At 31.8% G+C, this 25,034-nt stretch overlaps 1 protein-coding gene across 1 annotated transcript in view; it reads left to right on the top strand.

The window, feature by feature from the left end:
• The first annotated feature begins 4,347 nt into the window (after positions 1-4,347).
• The window catches only part of LOC141531157 (uncharacterized), a 38,176-nt gene continuing 17,489 nt past the window's right edge, over positions 4,348-25,034 (top strand). Inside the window, exon 1 of the mRNA XM_074248713.1 lies at positions 4,348-4,618. The gene's annotated coding sequence lies outside the window, so the exon portion shown is untranslated. The remainder of the gene's footprint in view (positions 4,619-25,034) is intronic.

Raw genomic sequence — 25,034 nt, 5'->3', positions numbered from 1 at the left:
TAATGAAATTTATTATTCAGAATCGGGTCTAAGTAGTAAAAGTTCAGTTTTTAGTGTTTATTATAATAAATTAGTGTGTAAGTAGTGCAGTGAGTGGTTTTTTTTTTCCGTATAGTGTCAAGGCTTCAGAGATTCGCTGCGCCATTTTCCCGCCAAATGCAGTTGCTGTTTGAATCTGCGAAATGTGAGTTTTTTTGAGTATAAAAATTTTAAATATAAAAAAAATCAGATAATTATTGTAAATTTTAAATAAATTAATTAAATATTTTATTTAATTTATTTAATTAACAATTTTTTATTTATTTAAAAATTTATTAATTTATTAAAAAATACAAAAATTGTCTGGTGTCTTTTTTTTCTCAGATTTGTGATTTTTAAAATTATTTTTTGTGGCTTAATTTTGAGATAAATTTGTTTTAATCACATTTTTGGGGGGAAAAATGAATTGATAAATTAAATATTTTTTTTTTTTAATAAATTGAAAAAATTAATTTAACAACTTAAGACAGAAATGAAAAAATATTGGAAGCTTGAGCAAAAAAATTAACTTGAGTCTCAAGAAAAAATTTTTAACCAAAAAAATAATTTTGAAGCACACACGGAACGAACAAGATGACACAGGATATTATCCCAGATTATACGGAGTGAAAAAAAATTTCAGATAGTAGCCAGTATAATCCAAATATCACGTAGTATAATCTGGATTATACTAGCTACTATCTGAAATTTTTTCACATTACAGATATCACTGAGTATAATCTGGGATAATATCCAGTGTCATATTGTTCTTTCCGTGCATGATGTTGATTAAAATGAAAAAATTTACTTAATTTGAGTAAATTTCCCTTGATTTAAGGATTTATTTGCGGCTAAAATAAAATTCGGATTTTTAAATTTGAAATAATTTTTAAAAATTTTGTCCGGAACAGGTACATAAATTTTTTAAGTAAATTAGAGAAACATTAAATCTGATAAAAAGCTAAAAAGTCGGATTTTAGATGTTAAGTTTAAAAGTTAAAGAAAGAGTCATAATATAAAATATAATATGCATTCTGTTGTTCGGAGGCAGTCGGTCGTCGGTCGTCGGTCGAGATAAAAAGGAGATTTATTGAGGATCACGTGAAGTAAATGTAAGGAGTAAAGTAGTTTCTCAAGTGGTTTAACTCATCTAGTATCTATGTATTGCGAGTCTGAGTATGGCCTGATCGTGCAACAGGTGTTACTCAGCAACCCGCCGGTGTACCCGAGAAAACTTGTTCAATGTTCGCGCACTAGTACTATTACCAGCATCAGTACTAGTACCAGTACCAGTAGGACGAGTCTTTGGTTTATTTGTGAAGTATGAAATAATATAATGCTGAGTAGAGGGTACTTTTATGTCTAGGGTTTAATTGCTAAGTTATGTCTCGTGTCTTCCCAATATTATCATTATATTTTTATTTACGATAATTGAATTTCAAAAATTCATATTATTAGACCATTAATAAAATTTATTTACGTAATTTAATTACTGGAGGGATTATTATTCATTATTTATGAGGATGGTTGATGATTTGATAAATAAATAAAAAATATTAATATGGGATTATTCCTTAGTATGTAATAGTGGAATGGGAACGAGATAATTTATTGTATGATTAATAATAAATAATAACTTATTACTTATTACTGTAAATAATGTATTTTGCATTGTTGGGATTATTGAGTACATTTAATTAGCGATGCGGAAAAAATATTTTTCCAGCACGTGGATATATATTGAGAGGTGGATATTAACCTCACTGAAATAAACAGCTATCTTATAGCGATACGGCTCATGAACTTGTTTAATGTAGAACTAAGGACATGGAAAATATTTCACCGTATGATATGGGTATTCATTTTTTCACTACCATAGTAGGTATCAAAGTCGCCGAGTAAATTATGGGTTTAGTGTCTTTCTCGGTAATTAAACCCTAAAAAGTCTAAACAAATAAACAGTACTATACCCTAAATTGTCAAAAACAGGCATGTTATTATTATAAAATCTTTTATGTTATTCATGCATTCAGAAAATTCATTCAATGTAACATATTTTTATCTAAACAATTTAAATATTGTAAACTAGCACTGTACTTTTTTAAATATTGACGTTTTTAAAGATATAAGCTCATCCCCATGTTATACTCATCAAGAGCTTTCATTTGAGTACCCACATGCATTTTGATATATTTTTTATATATACATATATCAAATATATATATAAATATATGAAAAATGGATGTGGGTACTCAAATGAAAGGTCTCGATAAGTTTAATGTCGGGGTGAGCTTATATCTTTAAAAATATCAATAGATCACAAGATACAAAGTAATTTCCCAATTATGTATCTAGAGATACAGCATTGAAAAGGCACAAATTCAAGTCAATTAATTTCCTGATTTAAAAAAAAATGATCTATTTTTATATCACGAAGTTAAAAATCAGCAAACATCTGGTTCTCTGATAAGAAATGACGTCAAACTTGTCTTACCTCCCAAAAACAGAAAGCAATTAATCAAAAAAGCAAACAATAGGAAGGAGAGGTGTCAGTATTTGGGTGCTCAGACATAGAACGAATAAAGGAAATAATAAAAGCAGAGATCATTCGCCGAGCCCCTACTTCCTCCTATCGCAGCTGTCTCCTCTTCCTCCTCTATACTCTATACTCTTCCTTGAGAGCTCAGAGCAAAGTTAAAGCAACAAGCAACCAGCAACATAACAGCAGAACCAAACGCGTCACTTGCCGGTTTAGTCTCTTGCTCTTTCACTCAGCTCAGCACACCTTCTGCCGGTTAGTTTTGCCGTTCGTACAGCAATTTCCCTCTCTACGTAATATTAAATCCACCACACCACACTACTCAAGTCTGCCTTCCTTCCACCAACTTGAATAATCCAACTCGACTCTAACCAACTACTTTAATACTTATTCTTACTCCTATCTACACCACCAGCAGACGTAAGTCGCGGTGCATCGTGCCGAGAAAGACCAACTTCGCGATCGCGACCAACCGAGCTGATCTGTTAATCCGCGAGTTACAAAAAGAAAGAAAAAAAAAAGGATTTTTGCAAACAGTGCAAGTGCAAGTGCTTGAATTTCAAAAAGTGCCTCAATATGTAAATTTGTTTTTGTATTTATCGATTTTACCCATGCCCATATCTTATCGCGTGTGAGTGTGTGAGGATCATTGAGCCCGACCCTGACCTCCGACTCAAGGTCAGTTGCCGCGAATTCTCCGTATCGAATCGAATCGAATCTTATTATTATCATTATTGTTGTTATTATACCAATCGCGGGCAGTATATTACAACACCAACGACATCCTGAGCAAAGCTTTTACTCCTGACTCTGGATATTCTGGCATTGGATACTTTTATTGCCTCTGCAGTAATATAACGACCACGTGCGATTGAATTATTTTATTCCCATTGTTTATATCTACAATCTACAAAGATATATATATATATATATATATATACATACCAATAAACACCACAACTTCCAGAATATACAGGTGGATTTTTAACAACGTGATATCGCTTCTATAAACATGTCATTTCGATGTGATAAGTGGTGATGATGATGATAAGTGATCGCTGATAAGACACTTAAGTTATCTTAAAGTAGTTTAAAAGGGTGAACTATCAAAAATTTTATCTCATTTTTTGTTAGTAAAGTCAATTATAAATTTGTGTACTTTTTTTATTGCTGGAACTTTTAGCGATTTATTTCATGTTAAATTTTGGTAGTTTTCTAATGAGTTTTCGGGTTAAATATTCTGGTTTCAAAATCTTTAATTTGAACTTGTATACAAATTTTAATCATCAAAACTAAAAAAGTCATACATTTTTTAACTTAATAGTTTCAAATTGGCTAAAAAATTTCGTAAAAAAATTTAAAGTTTAAAAATTTAAGTTTGCATTAACTAATATAACTATTTTCGAAAAGATTTTTATTAAACATTGGAGTAAAAGTTAACTTATTTTCCCAAAGCATCAAAATAATAATACAATTGGAATAAAAGTGTCTTTTTGAAATACATTTATATTTCGTGAGTTCTTATTCGTAACAGTTTTGAGTGCGTGTTACACATGTGCCTGTTCTATTATGTATACATAAAGGAACCTTCGATATTTCCGGTTTGCACGTGTATTTGGTACCTCTGTGCCATCACTACACGTAAATGCATTTAAATAATATAAATAATTAAGGTGTAAGTAAGGTGTGCACTTATTTTAAACCGATCAATCTTCTTCCGGAGTTTGTCTTAACTTGAAACGTTTTTATTTAAACGTTTTTCACGATACGATTTGAGATCGATACTGCAATTGTTCTTGTGTCGTTCACGTGCTCTTTGACTGTGCTAACGAGCCGATAAATACCGGGAACACATAAATATACGTGCATATATTTTATTTACCGATATTTTATTTATCGGATCCTCATTCTGTGAGTTTTGTTATTTTTAGTTGCAAGTTTCAAGTGTCAAGTTTTATTGCATTATTTTAATGTTGATGTTGATGTTAATGATAAGTTTTGTTCAAATTTTTTTGTCATTCGTTTTGATGAAAGTCTGAAGGATTCAATCTCTTTATCCAGGTAATAAAAATTTTATCAGAAAGTTTATAATTTATCATTTTTAATAAGTATTTATTTAATTTAAATGTACACTAATGGGCGTAATATATAATGACTCGTTGAAGTTAATAAGTGTGATTGCGGTTAATAATTACAGTATGTAATGTTGTGATAATATGATAATATGTGATTGAGTTTATTGGTGTTAAATGGTAACATTATTACTGGGTTGTTATTAAAAACGTCGCGTTTGAATGATAAATAGTTTATGTCCGTGTTTGGTCGAGGTCGAGTGCTGTCCGAGTAGTCAGAGTCCGTAACTCCTGATCAAGATGGAGAGAAAGCCCGGGAGTGTTGAGTGTACTTGTGTATGAATGTATTTATCTGTACGTGGATGTATTTTACCAGCGTGGAGCAGAGGGCCGCGTACTACTTTTGAAGGTCTTACATATTATTACGCTCTCTATCTCTGGGCCAAGTTATTTTTATTTTCATTTATATTTTCTCTTGTTACTTTTTAGGCTTTATTGTCTTTTTTGCGATTGCGTCTTGCTTCGATGACAACAGAATCCTTACTAAATATCCTTGGACGAAAATATTCAGCCGTTAATAAATGTTCTTAAAATAAAAAAAAATCACTAGTAGTATAAATTACATGCTTGTTTCAAATATGGTTACTTTTATGGTTTGTTTTCAGATTTTTTATGATTTCTTTTAGGAGTTTTAAATAACTTTTAATTTTATTACGAATTAATGCACATTCTTCTAGAGCAATTTTCATTTAATATTGTTGAAGTTTTTGGATAAATATTTATTAATTTCTCCCTTGAAAAAAATTGATGTCAAATGTGCATGTTGAATTATAAAAAATAAATTAATGATAATATGTGAACCTATATAGAATACTCATTTTTATACTGATATTTTTTTATAACAGTTCATGATAAATTTTATTTTATTTCAAAATTTACTTTTGACAAAAATTTATTTACGGAAGTTATTAGTAATTTTTTAAATTAATTATTCATTACGATTTAAGGCAAATATATTTATTTAATGTAAATATAACAATTAATGGAATTAATTTAATTATTTTACAATCATAAATAATTTTTGCCATAAAAAAAGGAATTTATTTAAAAAAAACTCTTGAATAAACTAAAATCAATGAAAATTACTCACATAAATAATTAAATAATCGATATAAATCTTCCTTACCGATCAGAAAGCAATCTTCGAAGCTTATAAAATTTTTTCTTGTCAAAATTGAACTTCATTTTCTCTAAAATTTCTCTTCATCATATTGAACAGAAAAAAATCAAAAGTGAAGTGTATTTTCTTCTTATCCATTTATCCAATCTTTTTATTGTGCTCGATAATATTACTAGCGATTGCGTCTTTACGCCCTCAGCGACCTTTTGGTAGGTCCTTGGGAACTTTATCGATGATTATGCAGGTAGCAATCAACATTGATTGAGTTTATTGCTCAACTTTAGTTTAACTCTAGCGATCTATAAGTTAAATAAGTAAATTACAGAGAATCGTTGGTTGACTTATCTTTTTTCCTATTTATATTTATATCTTATTTATTTCTCTTCTCATTTTTTTTTATCTTTCAAAGAAAATAACTCACTCACAATTTTTTCAACATAAAAAAACGATAAACAGATTAAACAATAGATATTTTAATTGTTTTAATACAGAGTTAAGTTTATTTAATATCCGTTAGAGAAACGGGACGCAAGAAAATAAAATCTCGTGATGCACATCAGCGACCACTTGTCTTATTATTCGCGAGTTAGCTATTGCAACATAAAATATAAAATATAAAAACACTGAAAAGTTTAAAAATTATCCCGTACATTTACTTTTTATAAATTAGAGAGTCTTGTTCAATAACGCGATTTCGAGACAATAAAAATAATTATAGAATAGAATAAAAATAAATTACGGAGATGTTCTATGTACTGTGAAGATATTTATTTATATTTTCATTTTTACGTAAAGTCATTTCGTAATGATTGATGATAAATGTGGGACATTGGCCGGAACTCCCGATATTATAGTGTGTAGTCACTGATCACCGATCCTCGATCCTCCATTTTATTTTCATTTTTATTTTTATTATTAAATGCCGAGGACAAAGGTGTCGCGGCTTGTAAGCTCGCGGTGAGGAAACGGAAATGCCGGGATTTTTTTTAAGATGAGTTATATTACGAGCTTCAAGTTATATTACGTAGTTGCTGTAATATGTTGTTACATTATTATATATGCAGCGCCTCGGGCGTGAGCCTGCTGCTGGCTAGATTAGCATAGCGAATCAGACCGAAGATCGGTATATACCTCTGTACTACCTCTGCGCATTAGGTTAAAGCCGTTATTGTAGTGGCAAATTGTGTGAACTTGCTGTTATGTATTATGCATTTATTTCCCTAATTATTAAATTGCGTTTTTAGTTTTTATTTTTTTGAAAATTGATAACTATAATTAATTAATTATGCTTGAAATATAATTTTTATAAAAGGCTGGTCATTTCCCATCACGGGGCTTGAGGATCTAAATTCTGATTAAATTAAATATATGAAATAATAATTACAAGGATAAATATAACAGTGAGAATTATCATAATTATGTTACTGAAAAAAGCAGATGTTTCACGATATTTAAATTCGTTAGAGTAAATATAATGTATTATTTAAAAAAAATGAGAAATATTGACTTGATATTTAATATTTTCTTTATTTATAATATCTTATAAAATTGTTATAGTTATTTTCCAGAGAAAATTACAGTTTAAAATTTATCTATTAAGAAAATTGAATTTAAAATTTATTTGCTTTAAAAAATTATTCAATAATTTCTTATTACAAATTAAAAAATATTCATACAAAAAAATAATTTATTAATAAAAATGAATACTAACTTTCAATAAATTGAGACCAAATATTTACTCTCGGGAAAAAAATTTACTAAACTCACTGTTCAATAAAAAAAAAAAAAAGTGACAAAAGCTGATAATTAATTTTACAAAAATTCGATAAATTGATCAGGTAAAACCTTAACCGTATTCCGAGTAAAAAACATTTCTTAATTAAAAAAGGCAATTAAACAAGATTAACCAGAAAGTTTGATAAGATAATAAAATGAATAATATAAACTGCTAGTAATAACCAATAAAAGTAATATCTACTATCATTACGTGTGCTAATGACCTGCCTATATAACGAGCGATAAAAATGTTAAAGCTCGGTAATAAGAATCATAAAAGCTGAAAATAATAAAGAGAGAAAAAATTGCGACGAAAAGCTCGAGTATCTTAATATTAAAATTCTTAATATTAAAATAGAGATGAAATGTATGTGAAACCAATTTATTCGTGATATGATTGGTTGAAAATAACTATTCTCATTATGATTGGTTGAAAGTGAATATAATATACATAAACGACACATAAATATATCAAACAAATATGAGGCGCGCGCTTGCGCGCGCAAATTTAAATTCTAGTCCTTATATAAAATTGAGATGAAATGTATGTGGCATCAAACTATTCGTAACGTGATTGGTCGAATATATCATGAGCATGAAAATATATGTAAACGCTATAGTAAGGCGCGCGCTTGCGCGCGCAAATTTGAATTCTAGTAGATTGTAAAATATAAATCAAATAAATAAATAAATAATATATACTGGGCAAATGGCGTAGTCATGTGCTAACAGGTCGATCAATATCGTTCCTCAGAACTCGTTATTACTATTCCTATTACTATTACTATTAAATTTTCCAGTAGACCTAACCGGGAAACCAAAGATTGTTATCTTCCAGTCAAGAGATACTGATCAGTAAAAGCACACGTGTACTACTTCCATTCGTTATTATTCCCGTAACTAGAGACCCAAAGCACAAATAAAACCGTCAGCACGAAACCCCCTCATCATGTTTAATAATTCACCTAATATCTAGAGCTCAACCTGGCGTTATATACATGTAATACTACGAAATATTCTAAAAGGAAAAAAAATTTATCTCCACACCTCTGCAGACATTAATCTCAGTCTTACGTGCCTTGCAATCTTTTAGATTTACTTCCAAAATAAAAAAAACATAGTTGAGCCTTGATTTTAACAAACGTATGCTAGCTACTACCTCTCGTAAATCTACTTCTAGTTTTGTTTAATTAAACAAACCATCTACACAACAATGCATTAATTGTCAACTAAAAAATATCTTGGCTAGGATTTTGTTTCACTACATACTTCCTTGTTATACGGTATAAATATAATATATAATTTCATTTCATTATTATATTTAAATTGCTTGTTAGTGTGTATAACTGTACTATTAAATGTGTACGAGAAATTTAATTAATTAGCTGATAGGTACCTCAATTACATTAATGTGGAGAAAAATATTGAATCATCCCGCACTTTGTCTTTGTTAGGTAAATTCTGTCGGAGTATAATTTCATTTGAATTTTGAATTTATAATACTTCAATTGAAATTACTGATTTCATGAATATTTTCTGAAAAAAAAGAAAAAATTCATTAAATTCTGGGCAATCCTTCTTGGAAAGTTTACGACCAACTTCTGCAGTTATTCGGAGACTAGATTCCTCTAAGAGTTCAAAAATGTAGAAGTGTATGAGAATATTTTCATACTTTATGCTAGATTAATGAGTGATTAAACTCGAGAAAATTAAACTGTTACTAAATCTGACAGGTACTTATTTAATATTCATAGCTTTTATTTTTGATAAGTTTTCATTATTTAATCTTAGGTCAGATATGTCATTTAATGAATTTAGATAAAGCTTTAATTATCGATCAATATTTTTAAAATCAAATTATTTTTCAAGAAACTCATTGTTGGAAAAAAAGAATTTTTTTCAGTGAAGAATCAGAATTTAGTCTTGATTTTTTATTCAAATTTTATTCTTAAAATACAATCTTGTTGGATTAAACAAGAATAAAATTGTGCAGTTAATCCAAGTAAAGTCAGAAGATAGAATTCGAACCATTAAAATTTTAAAAGTCAACTCTAAAGTCTAAATTAAACTTATAATTTACGAAAGTTCAGCGTCAATAAAAGTTTATCTTGTCACCATCAAACCGAAAACAGGCAAACCTTTCCCAGCGGAACTGACCGTTTTTACAAAAAATAAAAAAAAATCAAGAAGACAAATAATTCTTGAGTCATCAAAAATTAACTTTTTTATAAAATTAAATTTTTTACTTAAATCAAGTTACTTTTTTTCACTGTACATTCCTCGAAAATAAATTATAGAACTCAACAAAATCTTATTACAAATAAATACATAATACATTCAGAATTCTATCTGCATTATTAATTATTCATCGCGAAGTAGATTTAGAGAATTCCATGAAAAGATTGTTGAGCTCTTGGAAATACTTTACTTGAAGTTTATCGAATAAACTTACTCTCAACACACATACATATTATTATATATTAACAAAGAATGATGCGATCTTATAAACAATTGCGCATACTTTAGCGATATTCCAAAGTTTCTAGCTATAATAATAACAATAAAAATAATAATAATAATAAAGTAGTATGAGTCGTAACGTGGAATGGACATGGTGACTGGTGACAATGGTTGTATACTATCATAGACATATATGTAGTGGTTAGTGGTGGTGTGTTAACCTCGTTGATAATGAGGACTCGTGCGAGGGTGAGCGGGAGAGCTGGTGAGGGGGTTGTTTGTAAAGAGAGCAGAGAGTAGGGCCAGGGGTGAACTTTGAAGCTCTCTAGTAGGGGTAGTTTAGACCCCGATTGCGCAGCCTCAGTGAGTTTTCAGCAGTCCATTCCTCGAGAATAGACTCCCCTAACTCTGCCAGAACTCGGTAATCCAACAATTGGAACCACGACGACGCGGTTGACGACGGGTTAACTCCGTTCAGTTTTCCGTCAGTCAGTCTTATTCGGGCTCCGGTGGTTGTTGGTCGTCCTCAGTAAACACCAACATTGTTGGCGCACCCTCGTGTACGTCCGGTCTGTTCACTCGTGAGGAACGCTGCCCTTTTAAAAATAATAATTATCATAAAAACAATAATAATAATAGAAAAAAAGGGCGAATTCGTTGACGCAAAAGTAACCGAGTTGTTGGTATCTACGTAAAAGTTTTATTTTATTTGATAAAATAGGGGAATAGGACGGAAGGGTAACCCACGGCTGACGAATCACGAGGGACTCTGGCACTCTTTGGTACGTTGGTATCGAGTTGTGCCAGCCAGTTTTGTTGGTGCTACTCGTGCGATCGGCCACGCGTGCCTTTCCGGTTTTCGTACTTTATTATTCTCACCAGTTTATTTTTTATTTTTTCATTCACGCGGTTATTTTTTATCCAGTGAATCATCCGCGGTAAATATATTAAATATATTTTATTTGTGCATGGAAAAAGAGCAAAAATTGATAATCTATAAATTCATATGGTAAAAATTAATCGAGTGGTCTAGTCAAATATTGAATAAAAAGTTATTTTCACCAGCTCTTTTTCCGTGTTGATAAAATAAAAGTAAAAAGAATAAAAAAAAATAAAGTATACGTATAATATTTGCGGATAGAACTGCTGTATCAGGGATTTTATAAAACGATACGATTATTCCCAGTGTGCTGAGTTTTATTTTTCGACTACCGACCACCAGTATAGACTTAACTTACTTTAACTTAACTTGTATTATCTCTCATTCACAACGTTAGCACCCGTTGAAAACAATAGTCCACAGTACGGATTTTTTTATTACTTTTTTTTATTATTATTATTATTACTCCAACTGGAACTCGGTTATTGTCATCGTTATCGTTAAATTTGGTATTTTCCTGTGTCGGGTATTCGCGGTAGATTCGCCGTTAAGCCGGACGTCGTTCAACCTTGGAATCCCTTTGAGTTGTTGAGATTCATCTGCTCGGAAAGTTGAGGCTCTGAAGGAGAGGCTTCCCACGAACGAGACCCTCTTCCTTTCCTCGGAGCACTTGACAAACTAGACCCGAGACTCAAGAAGGACAATTGGAATTGGTATAGGCTCTTTGTTCGTCTTAGAGTGGAGTAGTACCATCTTAGAAAGTTCATCTTGTCTTGGTATGGATCTTTCACTGGGTAACTTTAACAATACTTTGAGTACACCGAAGAATAATAACTCCGAAACCCTTGCCGTATTTGTTTATTATTATTATTGTTTTCGCTAACTGTTTTTCATGGATTCGACAAACTTTTCATGGGAAATATCTTCGAAAGAGAGGATGTGAACTATTCAAAATCTAAAGTACTATCTAATATTATAATTATTATGCATTGTACTGACGGGTCTTGGCACTGGAAGAATTCACAGATGTGCAATTAATAATCGTGGATCTTGCAATGCCATCACTTGCTGGTACAAACCTTCAGCCAAATAATCTTCACAAGTATTATAAATAATTAACGTTTAATCACGGGTAAGGTTTGCCTTGTATAAAGTGCTCCAACATATTAACATCGTCTATATTAATTCTATTTATTCAATGATAAATATTTAACATTTAATAATAAAATATAAAATTTGTAAAATTTAGCAGTTATTAATCAATAAAAATAAAGTTAATTAAACACAGATAACATTAAAAATTCTTTTAAACAACTGCTTAAATAATAACAAAGTCACGCAATAATTCATCATTTTTCTAGCTCGAACCTCCAACAGCTGAGGCTAAATTTCGCTTTTAACAATACTACATCTGCTGACTGGTGTGTGCTGCGGGTGTCCGTAGATTACCGAGTCATTCACCTGTCTGATAACGTTCGCCGAACTTTTATTATCATTTAAATCCACCACAGGGTAGAGAAGTCGAGCGAAGCGGCCTCAAACTAAAACTCAAACTCTGCATGACTCACTAAACTCGCCGTCCTTGTGTGTCGCTGGTATTATCTAACCAAACTTGAACTGTTTAATTGCACAATTGAATTTCAAACAAGCCGATAATAAAAAAAAAAAATTTCTGTAATCTACTCAGTTTTTTTTTTTTTTTTTTTTTTTTTTAATAAAACTAGACATAAGACATACATATATACATAAATATAAAATAACTCTATATCTAGTCCATAGTATAGGCCACAAAAGGGCGGACAATAAAATGTGAATGAGGGGATCGCCGGAAATAGTACACGCGCGACCTGGTATTCTTTAGTCGCTTACTCGAGCTCGGAAACTCTTTACTCAGGACGAGTGCCAAAGTAATACTCTCACACACGTCGACAGTCTTAGTTACAGTACAACTTTAGATTACGTATTCGTATTATATATGGATATGGACATGGATACGGATATAAGTAGTATATATGTAGTTATATGGTACTAAATTGGCCATTGACGTAAAACAGTGAGACTAAGGGACAGTAATGCCTCCATATATCACCATTGATGTATATACAGTGTAAAGCCAAGTTATAAATATGCACTCGAAGCTCTACTTCTATATCTGCTCGCGAGTATGAGGGTGAGGGTGAGTTTACCTTTACCGGGAAATAAAACTAAGTCGGAAGAATAATAGTAATAATATGACATACGTGTCTTTCGGAATAAATTCACAATTTATCAATGATGACAATCATTTTTTTATTAGTCGCTACATATTTGTGGTATTTTTTGTTTTGATAACATTAATTTTGAATTAAAATTATTTTTATTAGTATTTTCAATCCATCTCTTTAAATAATTATATTAATTTGTTATTGTTTTATCAAAAAAATAATATTCTTTTTAATTAATCTCTTAAATAAATTTTATAAATTTATTTTTTCATCATAAAAAAAATTCTTAGCTCGACAGTAAATTTTTTTGCCCCGAAAAAAATGTAAACTTTTTTTTTGTTTACTCACGATTGAATTAAAATATTTTCACGTTTTTAATTCACCTCGAGAAAAAGAGCACCCCAACACCAAACTATTTTTTTATTATCAAGTTTTAATATCTTAATTCGACGGATTTAAATTAAAAACGTGAAAGTATCCGAACTATTTTACTTATAAAAAAATTAAATTCACTAAATTAACCAGAGATGAATAAAAATAAAAATGATACGAGTAAAATTTAAGCTATAACTAACTATGCGCATTGAGATCGATAATCGGAATAATTCTCTAGCATAATATTTCCTTAGTGTTAGTGAAAAACGTCAGTTGGGTCTAGTCTATTTCATTAGAATCAGATCTGAGCGTAAGCACTGGCACTGGTACTGGTACTGATACTGATACTGGTTTATATACGTGGAACGTAGAAATATATTATAATATAGAAGGCTGCATGCTCGTGCTCGAGAATGGAATAAAGTGCCGGTCGATCGAATGGAGCTTATCTTATGGACGAATCAACGTCGTGGAAACAACATTAATGTCGAGTAGAGCCGAATAACACCCTCCTGTGTTATTCTCTATTGGAGTATATGCCGCGAGCACACGGTTCTACACTCATACAATCACAAACTAATACTAACACTAAAACCGACCTACGTAGAGACTAATTTAGTCTTACCTTAAGCACGTTTAGTTGTATTATATTAGTTATAGTACCAAGTGCAGCTAGGATTATATAGATGGCAAGGGTTTATATCAGTATTATATATATTATGCCTATGCACACACCACATACTCTTGTGTGGCAGTATATAGTACAGTAGTATAGAGTAGAGTTAGCTGAGTTCGATATCCCAGCGCGATAACGACACCGGAAGCTCACCGCGGCCGCTCGAGCTATTTATCGAACGCGTTGCCATGCCAGCCCACGTGTACACACGACAACCGAGTGGAGCAACCATTGATCACCAACACGTAAATTCGCGTGTACACCTGTGCTTACCTGAACTCAAACTCAAACTCAAAAGACGAAAGACGAAAGGTCGAAGACGGACTCCACTTAGCTTCTATTAGTTTTTTCTATTCGAGGACGAAGTGGAAGAGGAATTCAACAGAAAACCGGCTAATGGTAATTTTGTTGGATAGGGGAACTCGGTCGAGGGAATTCAAATGCTTTGAATTGTTGATGGAATGAGGATGGATGAGGATGACGGAGTTCACCCTCGGGTCTGCTGGTACCACTTTTAGTTGTCCGAAGAGTTCTTTGGGTAAATTAGTTGCTGTGTTAGAAGTAGATGAGGACTTCCTTTGTTGTTTGTTCTCAAATATATGTTCTGTGATTACTTTAAATTTAATTAACAATGAATAAATAAATACTGATATTTTTTGGAATTAAAAAAAATAAATTGAATTTATAATTTATCAAAATTTCATGATAATTTTATTGATAAATACTACAGTATAATTTAAGTAAACATTTATACTGTCATAAAGAATTAGTTTTGCTAATAAATATAGTTAGTATTGATACAAAAAAAAAAAAAAAAAAAAAAAAATCTATAATTGGGAAAGTAAAATAATTCTGAGAATAAAACAATTACGAGGAGCATAGCAGTTGGATCTAAAATGTTTATTCTTTAATTTAGTAGCTTTATTTTTTCCACTCGAATGAGTGGTCACGCAAGCACGTCCGTAAGTTTACGGTTCGTGTGCCGCGAGACGGAAACGAGGATCGGGTGCACACACTGAACATAGTAGTAGGCCGTAGCACACTGTGCATAGAGCGCACACGTAAGCAAACTAACCCACCTGCCACCTGTCCCTGCTCTAGTTCCATCTGACTACGCCCACCTAATTCCCGGCTTGCCAAGCCGACGTCCGCCTCATCACCGGAGCCGGTACCGGCTAAAACAACCAAACAAACTGAGCTAAGCCTGCTTTGCCCTTTACTTTAATCTCATCTCGAGCTTTGGTCCAGCAACTTTGCTCCAGGTTCATCACTGACCTTCACAGCGGATATTAAATAATCGTCCAGTCAACGAAGACCGACCACCGACAACTTCTACTCAATAAAGTTTATCTCAAAAATATTTTATTTTTTTACGACCATAAATTTGTTATTAAGTAAGATTTTTTTTTTTTTTAACTAAGCGGTCTGACTAGATTTATGTCGTTCAAGTATAGTGAATGAAAAATTTCTCATGTTTTTTATTTAGTTATGACTTTCGTCTCTGCACTGATAGTAGAATTAATTAACTATTAACAAATTCATTTTATTGAAAGTAATTTATTCAATTATTAAGCATAAATAGATATCGTTAAAATTTAATAAAGATTTTTATTATTATAATTTATTTTTATTATAATATTCACTGATTGTAATGATTGTTTTATTATTAATTTTATTTTCTCCATATTTTATAATCAAGTTATTAATGTATCTGATCATATAAAACAATCTATTAAAATTATCGAGATATAAAAAGAGTAAAAATTGAATTTTCATTCAAAAGTCTAAACAAATATTTATAAACTGTTAATAAATTTCATATTGAAAAAATTTTGGAGCTTTTGACTCGAGCTAGGAATCGAACCTGGATCTAATCATCGATTAGGCGTCAGGATTTATTTTCTAGTTTTCCATTTACTGTACTTGAATAACATTAAACTAGACAGACTGCTTGGCTGAAAAAATCTAATTGAATTAAAATAAAATCATGAAATAATTTAAAAAATAACTGATAAAAAATGACGGATTGATATTCCCATAATTTGCATTCTCCATTAATTCTAATAATTCTTGAGTCATCTTTACTTCTCTGCCGTCTAGCTGTCTCGTACTTGTGCTCATACTCGTACTCGGGAATTCAACAGCTCTCGACTCATCGACTACTCACCTCTGGTATTTCTCCACTCATTTCATTCGAGCTCATACTCATACTACTTTCGATTAAAGAGCTTCACGTCTATCTTGACTAGACTCGTACTACGTATGGTCATATAGTCATGTTGAGCAGCACAATATACCAGTAAAGATTTAAAGTTTCTTTCTATTCGATTTACTATAACTATATAACTAGACACTCCATCAGGATGTTCATCTCGATTTTGCATTCTCCTCAGAATATAAGTAATAGGAAATAGTCCAAGTCGAGAAACTAAACTAAACTAAACTAAACTAACAGAGTATATCTTCATGAGTCTGACAGCGTAAGTCGCTTTGAAGACGAACTAACTAGTGAACTCTACTCGTGTCTCGCATTGGTAAGAAGTCTAGTAGAAGAAGAACTCTGAGCGTGTATGATACAGAGTTGAAACAGAAACAGAAAACGGTAATTATATATCATCGTAGTTGTACTGAACATCACGACCGAGTGACCTAAGAACTCGACCCTTGTCTTTATCTCATCCACTTCACCCTTACCTTACTCTTTACTTAGCCTGCTCCAGCATCGTGAGAACTTTCCCCGCTTTCTCTGGTACTTACATGAGTAAGAGACTCGAGCCTACAGCTGTAACGAGCTCGAGAAGTGCTAAAATAAAAATACGCGATCCGCGAGCTGTAAATACTCTTATTTTTAACTTTTACCCTGTTATTATGAAATTATTTATCTCATGTTTACGCGCTAGAGTTGGAAATTATTGTCGAGTTTAATTTTTATTTTAAATTTAAATTATGGCTAGAGGGTGAGAGATACGATAAAATTGACAGGAAACTTGTGTTGAGAAAATTGAATTTTCTACAGAAATGGTTTTATATCATTTTTTTATAATTTGGTTAAAATTTAGACTTTAATCTTTTCCAAATAAAAATGAGTATTTTTGAAAACATTTCTTATTTTATTTTTAAATTTAAATTCCTATTAATAGATAAGAGATACGATAAAATTGATTGAGTAATTTTTTGTAAAGAATTGAATTTTTTATGAAAGAAATCAGATCATTTTTTCGTATCTTTAATATTTCAACCAAAATTTTGAATTAAAGTTTTTGGGAATACTTTTTTGAACAAAATTTCTCTAAAATTAACTACATAAGCAATGATAATGATTTCAATGTTTTAATTTTTGTAAAAAATCACGTACACGAGATTAACGACAATTTTTGACATTGTATATCTCTAACATGTTTATATGTAGCAAAATAATAAATAAAACAGTTATTAATTATATTTAAATTACCAGCATATTTTTGTTAATGATAACAGAGTTATGTTGACATAGGGGACTAAATTGCTGTGTCGAGTACTTCAATAATGATACAACTTGAGTGACATTTGCGCATGCATAATAAACTATCTCTATATCACATCAGTGTGTAGGTTGACATGTGTGTGTCGAGCCACCCATCGAGATGTACGTGTGCAATATGTAATAGTAAAAGCAACAATGTAGTGACGAAGCAAGTAAAGGAAAGTTGTAGCTTCTACCAGGGTGGGAATATCTATGGATACTAAAGTTTTTTCAAACTAACACGCCATAGACTTCCAAATGGTCATCCACAATCGATATTCACCCTTCCTATTATATGATGAACCTCGCCTCTTTCTCTCTATATCCTTAACTGGTTTGGCCCTGGTTGTCCGCTAAGAAAGCACTCGCCACGGATACAACAACTGCCCAAAGAAAATAAATGTTCCCCAGTCAATCAATCATTTCACGTTATAAGTATAGTTAAGTAGTATCAGCTTACGTTAAAGAGTAAAATGAAACGATAATCGAATGTCTTCAATTATTTTATTTTCTGAAAAAATATTTATCGTTTGGGGATAAAGGATTAAGAAAAGGTTGAATATTTTTTTTTTATTGGATATTTTTGAAAAATTAAAATTGTTTTAAAAAAATTTAATATCTTAATTATATTTGATGCCTAAATAAAAATGAAATATAAATCGCAAAAGTTACAAAGTATACAAGACATAAAAATTGACATTTCAGTCAATTAAAGATTAAATTTAATGATATGTGATCTGATCACAAATGTTCTCACACATGACTAAAAATGGACGTATGACTAATTTTTCTGAGTATATTTCTGACATTTATCAGGGAGTTACTACTCACTATCAAGAGATGAAAGACCGAGAGAATAGAAATACGTAACATGAAAGAAAAAAAGTGAAATGACGTCGAAAATTATTGCCTGGATGTGTCCACAAAGCCGTCTAGTCGTTGAGGGTACACACACGGTTGCTGGTTGCAGGTTGCACACTTCCTGTTTGGCCAAGATCACACCGGCCTAATTGGATGTCGGGGTTTGTCGCTTATTCACTTGGCAGCCTCGTTCGTCCGTGAAACCTTCTCTCTATACATATGTATATTTTATCCCACTATATATACCCTTACACATTAATTTGTAAGGTCGCAAGCCACTAAATTTACCCGGTGATCTATTAAGAGTAAAAAAAAATTATCTAATTTAACACCGCGGTTGATATTACGTGGATATATCTATATAATAAAAAGTAAATGAGGTAAAACGTCTACGTAAAAAAATAATCCTGTCAGTCTGTTGCAAAAATAAAAAATAAAAAAAATAATAAAAATAAAAATGTGGGTAATATAGATAGAATTAATACAAGTAAGGATAGTTTTATATGAGCGAATCGCGTGACTAATCACGGATCAATAGTTTGCCTGAAGGTTGCCTCGATGTACATTCGTATTACCAACTTGCACGCATCATTCTCTGTGTGTATATTTGGGGGCGTGTTACGTGCCGCGTTTTTGTATTCACGCGTGTTTGTCTTGATCAGGAAAATTTATAAAAAATAATAACATTCATGCATATGAATATGATTAGAAACGTAGATGCATGTGTTTACTTTCGTTATCATTACTATTATTATTATTATTATTTGACGTGTATGTCCAATGTCCGCTATCGAGGAATCACTTATTCGCGATGGCTACAATAAAAGCCTCAGGATTGCTATTTATAATGAAAATGAATAATATATCACATCTATTATCATTATCATTATCAATATCATTTTATTACACGATCGGAATCCAAAGTCCGATAAAGCTTTAAGCTTGTTAATGTAAATTCGATCGAGTGCACACGATTTGGTATTTATTTAATATGTTCCACTCACAAAGGAGCTAAATAAAATAAAATAAATAAACTCGGGGTTGCAAATAATAAACGGGCGGAAAAATAACAAGCTTATCGTTGGTTTCATGTGAATATTAAAACCCAAGAAAAATAAACATAAATATCGATCCGCTGATTTCAAAAGCGTAAAATGTCACAGAAGATCTTTTTTACATTTTTATCTATGTATATACATCGTTTCTTTTTATTTTATTTTGTAATAATATCAACATTTTTTTTATTTATCATTAGATTTTTATTTTTTCAATCATTGATTCAATAATTAATTTATTTTATTCAAACATAAAAATTTATTTTACTGGAGTTATTTTTAGTGAATATATTGGAATGCCTTCCGCGCAATTACATCCAAATTACACCCCCATTTCACCCGTTTCTATTATTATTATTATTATTATTATTATTATCCGCGTTACATAATACATAACATAACATTATATATTCCTGAAAGTAAGCTCGCCCTAGCCTGTCGACTTCTCACATGTATATATGTATATATCTACGTCCGTACGTATATGTAGTAGTAAAAGCCGCCCTTAACTCAACTCACCCGTCTTGCGGTTCTATTCCCTCGGTTTTATCACCTGGCATCGGCACCTAGGCCCGACCGGCGCGCCTCACGCTCGTACTCGCCTTTCGCCTTATCGGTAATGGTCTTATTTTTGGAATCTCCGCCCATACTTCGCGTGACCAAACTATACGAGCTTAACTTAACTTGTACGAATACACTCTCCTCCAATTCACTCTTTATAAAATTTATTCACTCGCTTTTACTTCTCCTCGCTCCTTAATTATCTCCAAACAAGTTTAATTACTTCGGAGTCTAAACTCTAATTTTAAATCTCTCTGAAAAACTGAACTGAGTTTTTTCGCTAGAGTTAAATGCCTTGTAAAAGTGCAGTAATTCGTAAAATGTACATATATTTACATACTAATGTATATTATGCGGCCACGTATAATGTTTCAGCATCTACATGTATATATATATATATAGTTTCGGAATATAAGAGTGTTGTTAAATCGTAAGAGGGTTGAAAGTTGTGTGGTGGTTTGTACTTGGCGTGACTTGCCGAGCGAATCGATAAGCCAAAAGCTCCCCTCGTGGATTCTACTGCCTTGACTCCTATCCTTCTGGTATCGCGGTAAGCTCGGCCTCTACCTTTACATTTGCATCTATACTGTATTATATATTACATACCATACATATACCTTGACTTGGTGGTGAGTCGAGAGTACAGTCACGAAATATTAGGTATTTACCTCCATCCAAATGGGCCCGCATTTTTTGACGAGCGGTCCGTAAAAGCTCTTCCGGGCTTGCCGAGTGCGTGAGTACCCCTAACTATACCTACATATCTATATATTGAGTTAAGTACTGCAAGCTAAAGCTAAGGTTCTACACTGTTATGAATAAAAGTACTTTTATTCGCTTCCCTTAACTCATGACGTTGCGAGACATTAGAAAGCGATCGAAAAGTCGAGGCCCTTTCATGGAACTCACGCTATATTATTATACTCATATAGGTACATACAAATGTGTGTTGTAATATTATTTCACCCCCTGGTTTTAAAAAACTCCCCTAGCTTACGGAGTATAATTTCTCAAACTCGAGTATTATCGTGTTAAATCTATACGAGTTATGATCTTATGACTTTGTCCTTTGCGGATTTTAATGCATGCTAGTCGACGGTTTTATTGCTTGTTTATTTTTTTAAGAGAAAACCTTTTTTTTATGGACGTGGGTGTAATAAAAGGTAATTTTAAAACATGAAAATAAAATTTTTTTTTTGTCGTAAATACATCAATAATTTATTTTCTAAACAAAATTTTAAAGCATTAAAGTTTTTTAATCATTTATAAAACATTTAAATTTAAATTATTCGAAAATTTATAAATTTATAATACTAGAGAAATTTTTACATTTTTCACACCAATTTAATGATGTGTTTACATTGCATTAATTAATTATGCTTTTCATCAACGCAATGTGCTGTTTTTTTTTTTTTTTTTTTTCAACCACATAAAAGTTACAACCCTTAAAAAAATACAAGGTAAATTTAAAAGCGGTATACATATAATAAATAAATAAATAAACTAAATAACAAGCTTGAAGAAAAATGGTTGCAAAAAGAATACCAGGAAAAATATCGATTAGAGATAAAAATTTATTGTTAAAAAAGAGGGACACGTACACGTCAGTAGTCAGAAGTGAAGTCAGCAGTCAGCAGGCATCAACGAACAGCCATCAGTTATTACTGTTAACAATGTAAATGCATTAAAGATATTATAATAAGAATAATTGTATCGACAAATGAAGGTTCGTGTTCCAAGGCTCTTTATTTTTCTATTAAAGTATGCAAGACTTTCTGTTATTTGCTCGATTAAAAAACAGAGCTACATCTACGCTGGTGTTGTGTGTTGTTCCTAGAAACAGCGTTATCACATATTTGCCATCACCGATAGCACTTGTGTGTTCGCAGAAAAGGAGTTTACTTTTTGCTTTTATGTTTTACGTTAGCAGCGCTGTTATATCTGCTACTGCACGAACAATAATTGCGGCTACGTGGCTTTTTATTTTACACTACCCACCACGTGTTACAACCTGGCGCGGGCATTATATTATATATATTATTTTAATATACTACCTGTTATGTTGTGTCACTACCGCTGTCTCCAACTGATGATAGCGCTGAAACCTAATGCAAACACTACGTCAATCATTAATCATTAAGTATTAACGGCCTACAACTAAAATAGTTGTTTATTTATAGACTCCAAGCTAGCCTGTGTCTATACCGCTTGGACTTTAAATTATCACGGTATTGAACCTATTTTTTATTTCAACCCATGTACTTAAAAAATCCATTAGCCGTACTTAAACATTTAAAAAAAAAAAAAAAAAAAACATTACTGCTGACAAAGCTCTAACCTTTCTACCCATCGCCCATCACCCTTGTCGTCTATAACTACTTCCTGGTACACAGGGAGAATTTTATTATTTATTGCATTACTAATGTACGACAAGAATTACAATCAGGAAAAGTAATTAATTTCTTGAGTAATTTTTTAAAATTGAATTTATTAAACAGTATTGCAGACTAAACAGTTTGTATTATTTTGAAAGTAGACATACAAAAAAATCCGCAAAAATTTGATTTTGTACGATTATAACTGCCCTTTGTCAAAATTTCTGTCAATCTCTGGACAGATATTAACAAACATATCGACAGAAGTCCATTATTTTTATTCATACACTTACTTTTTTCGCTCGATACGATAATTCAACCTGTCACTTTAAGCTTGAGGTTTTGCGGTACAGGCCACCGCGTGCAGCCGTAACAGCCGCAAGGTATGACGCCCACCTGCTTCGCGCTCTCCACCGAGAAAAATAATCAAAAGAACAATAACAATAACAAAAAATAAAAGGATACAAAGCAACACCAGCTCGACTCTGTAGAGAAAATCCGATAAAAATATCGAGCTCGATTGTATCAGAGCAACAAAGACCTTGATTCCGGTTGGATTTTTATGAGCTTCCGCCAACTTTTTTTTTCTTCTCTCTACCCTGTCATTATAACCAAAAATATTTTCATTCGCGGTTGAACCCGCGACTGCATTGCGGAAGAGATTCAACCGTCTAAATAATCGCTCTTCTCCAGAGTTGTCAACATACATCCTCGTATACTTTATCATTATCATTATCATGCCCTGCAAGAAGAAGAAAGGAAGAAGAAGAAGAAGAAGAAGAAGAAGAAGAAAACGGATGAGAATATGCGTCTTAGGAATTCTATTTCATTCCGCAGTAAGATTATTTGGAAAATATAGTTTAAGTTTGCTTGTAAGGGTGCCGTCAACACCACTAGTATAGGTATAGGCCGGTTGCCGGTTTCCGGTCCGTAGGATTAGCTACCACCGGTCCCCGCAGTGCTGGCGCAGCGCCCTGACCTCAAAACACTGCTGCGATCGATAGAAAACTTCCTTCCTACCAAACTACTACTAATGATTTTATATACGAGGGTCTGTGTCAGTATTCGATGTACTTATACACTTATACATTGATGGATTTATGAATGCATGTATGTATACCCTTCGTGATGTAGAGCTACACACCCGATGTCTGCCGCCTACCGTACAGGCCCATCCGACGGCGACGTTAACGCTGACAATCTGCCTTCCATGCATCTATATCTATATCTATATCTATATCTATATGACTGTCTATGTTTATGTATGTTTATGTGTATACATATATGTGTATGGATATGGATGAACTGGTGTGAGTGTGTGGATGATACGCCCACGCAAACGGTTGAACACGCGAGATTTCGAGCGATCACCGGTAGACTCTGATCGATTCTCGAGCCGCGAGTTGCGCAGCTGAAATGAGCCACCCACGACTCTTTTAACCCTCGTGTAAACTGATCTCATGCCAGCCTTTCTTTTTATAATAAAATATTTTAAATTATATTATTATAAAAAGAAGCGGGAAAATATTGAGATTTTGCGTATAATCTAATGGTGTATTATAAAATATTAGGTCATCAATTTTTTTTCTCATTATGACTTACATCCGAGAGTTATTGTTGAGCTTGTTAGCGCGAGTGATAAGACACTAAATGATATTTTTAGAAAATTAATAATGATAAGCTCATTGACTAAAAAAAATTATTTAATTTAATTTTTAATTAATTTATTTATAATTCATTTTATCAATCAACAATATTCAATTTTTAATGCAATATGAAATAACGTATTAATTATGAATTAATAATTATACCGCATGGTATAAAAATGTCTAGATTATCAGTCCCAATTTTCAATATAATGACATAACTAAATTAATTAAGAATGATGTAATACAATCTAATACTTGTTACATCATAATACATTATTCTATTTGTTTTAATTAATTAAATCACTTGTAAATGACAGTACATATTTATTATACATAACGATTTTTCATCAATATATACATATATATGGTTCATTAAATGGATATATCGAATTTTAATCGGTGATGGAAAATGGACGGATTAAGAATATGGTTTGCGGTTCCAGATTGTACCGATAATTGATTTTAATATTATAATTAAAACCTCGGATTTATTAAATTTGTAAATTAATAATAACTTCCATTCAGCTCATAACTAAAACTTTTTTCAACAAAACTTTATTTAATCGCCAGGAAATTAGATGATTAAACTAATTAAATAAATAAAGGGCGTCAGTCACATCGATTAAATAAATAGCATCATCGTCTGTCTCCGTATGATGCGTATCGATATAAGTAGGTTGTGAGATCAGCTCCTAAACCATATAGCTTGACCCAGACGTTAATCAAGTGGAGCGAATTGTTTCATTTACCGACTAATGCGAGACCATGTCAAGATTGACACTAATTTGTCACTTTATTGTTAAGTTTTTGCTCAAAGTCAATTTTTTAGAAATTTTCCACTATTCTTACAA

The sequence above is a fragment of the Cotesia typhae genome, unplaced genomic scaffold (genome assembly GCF_013202065.1).
Source record: "Cotesia typhae breed Kobodo isofemale line unplaced genomic scaffold, CoteBio_Ctyphae contig_5, whole genome shotgun sequence".
In the NCBI taxonomy this organism is placed as follows: Eukaryota; Metazoa; Arthropoda; class Insecta; order Hymenoptera; family Braconidae; genus Cotesia; species Cotesia typhae.
Note: the sequence above shows the minus strand (reverse complement) of the source record. Positions and strands in the feature narration are given on the sequence as shown.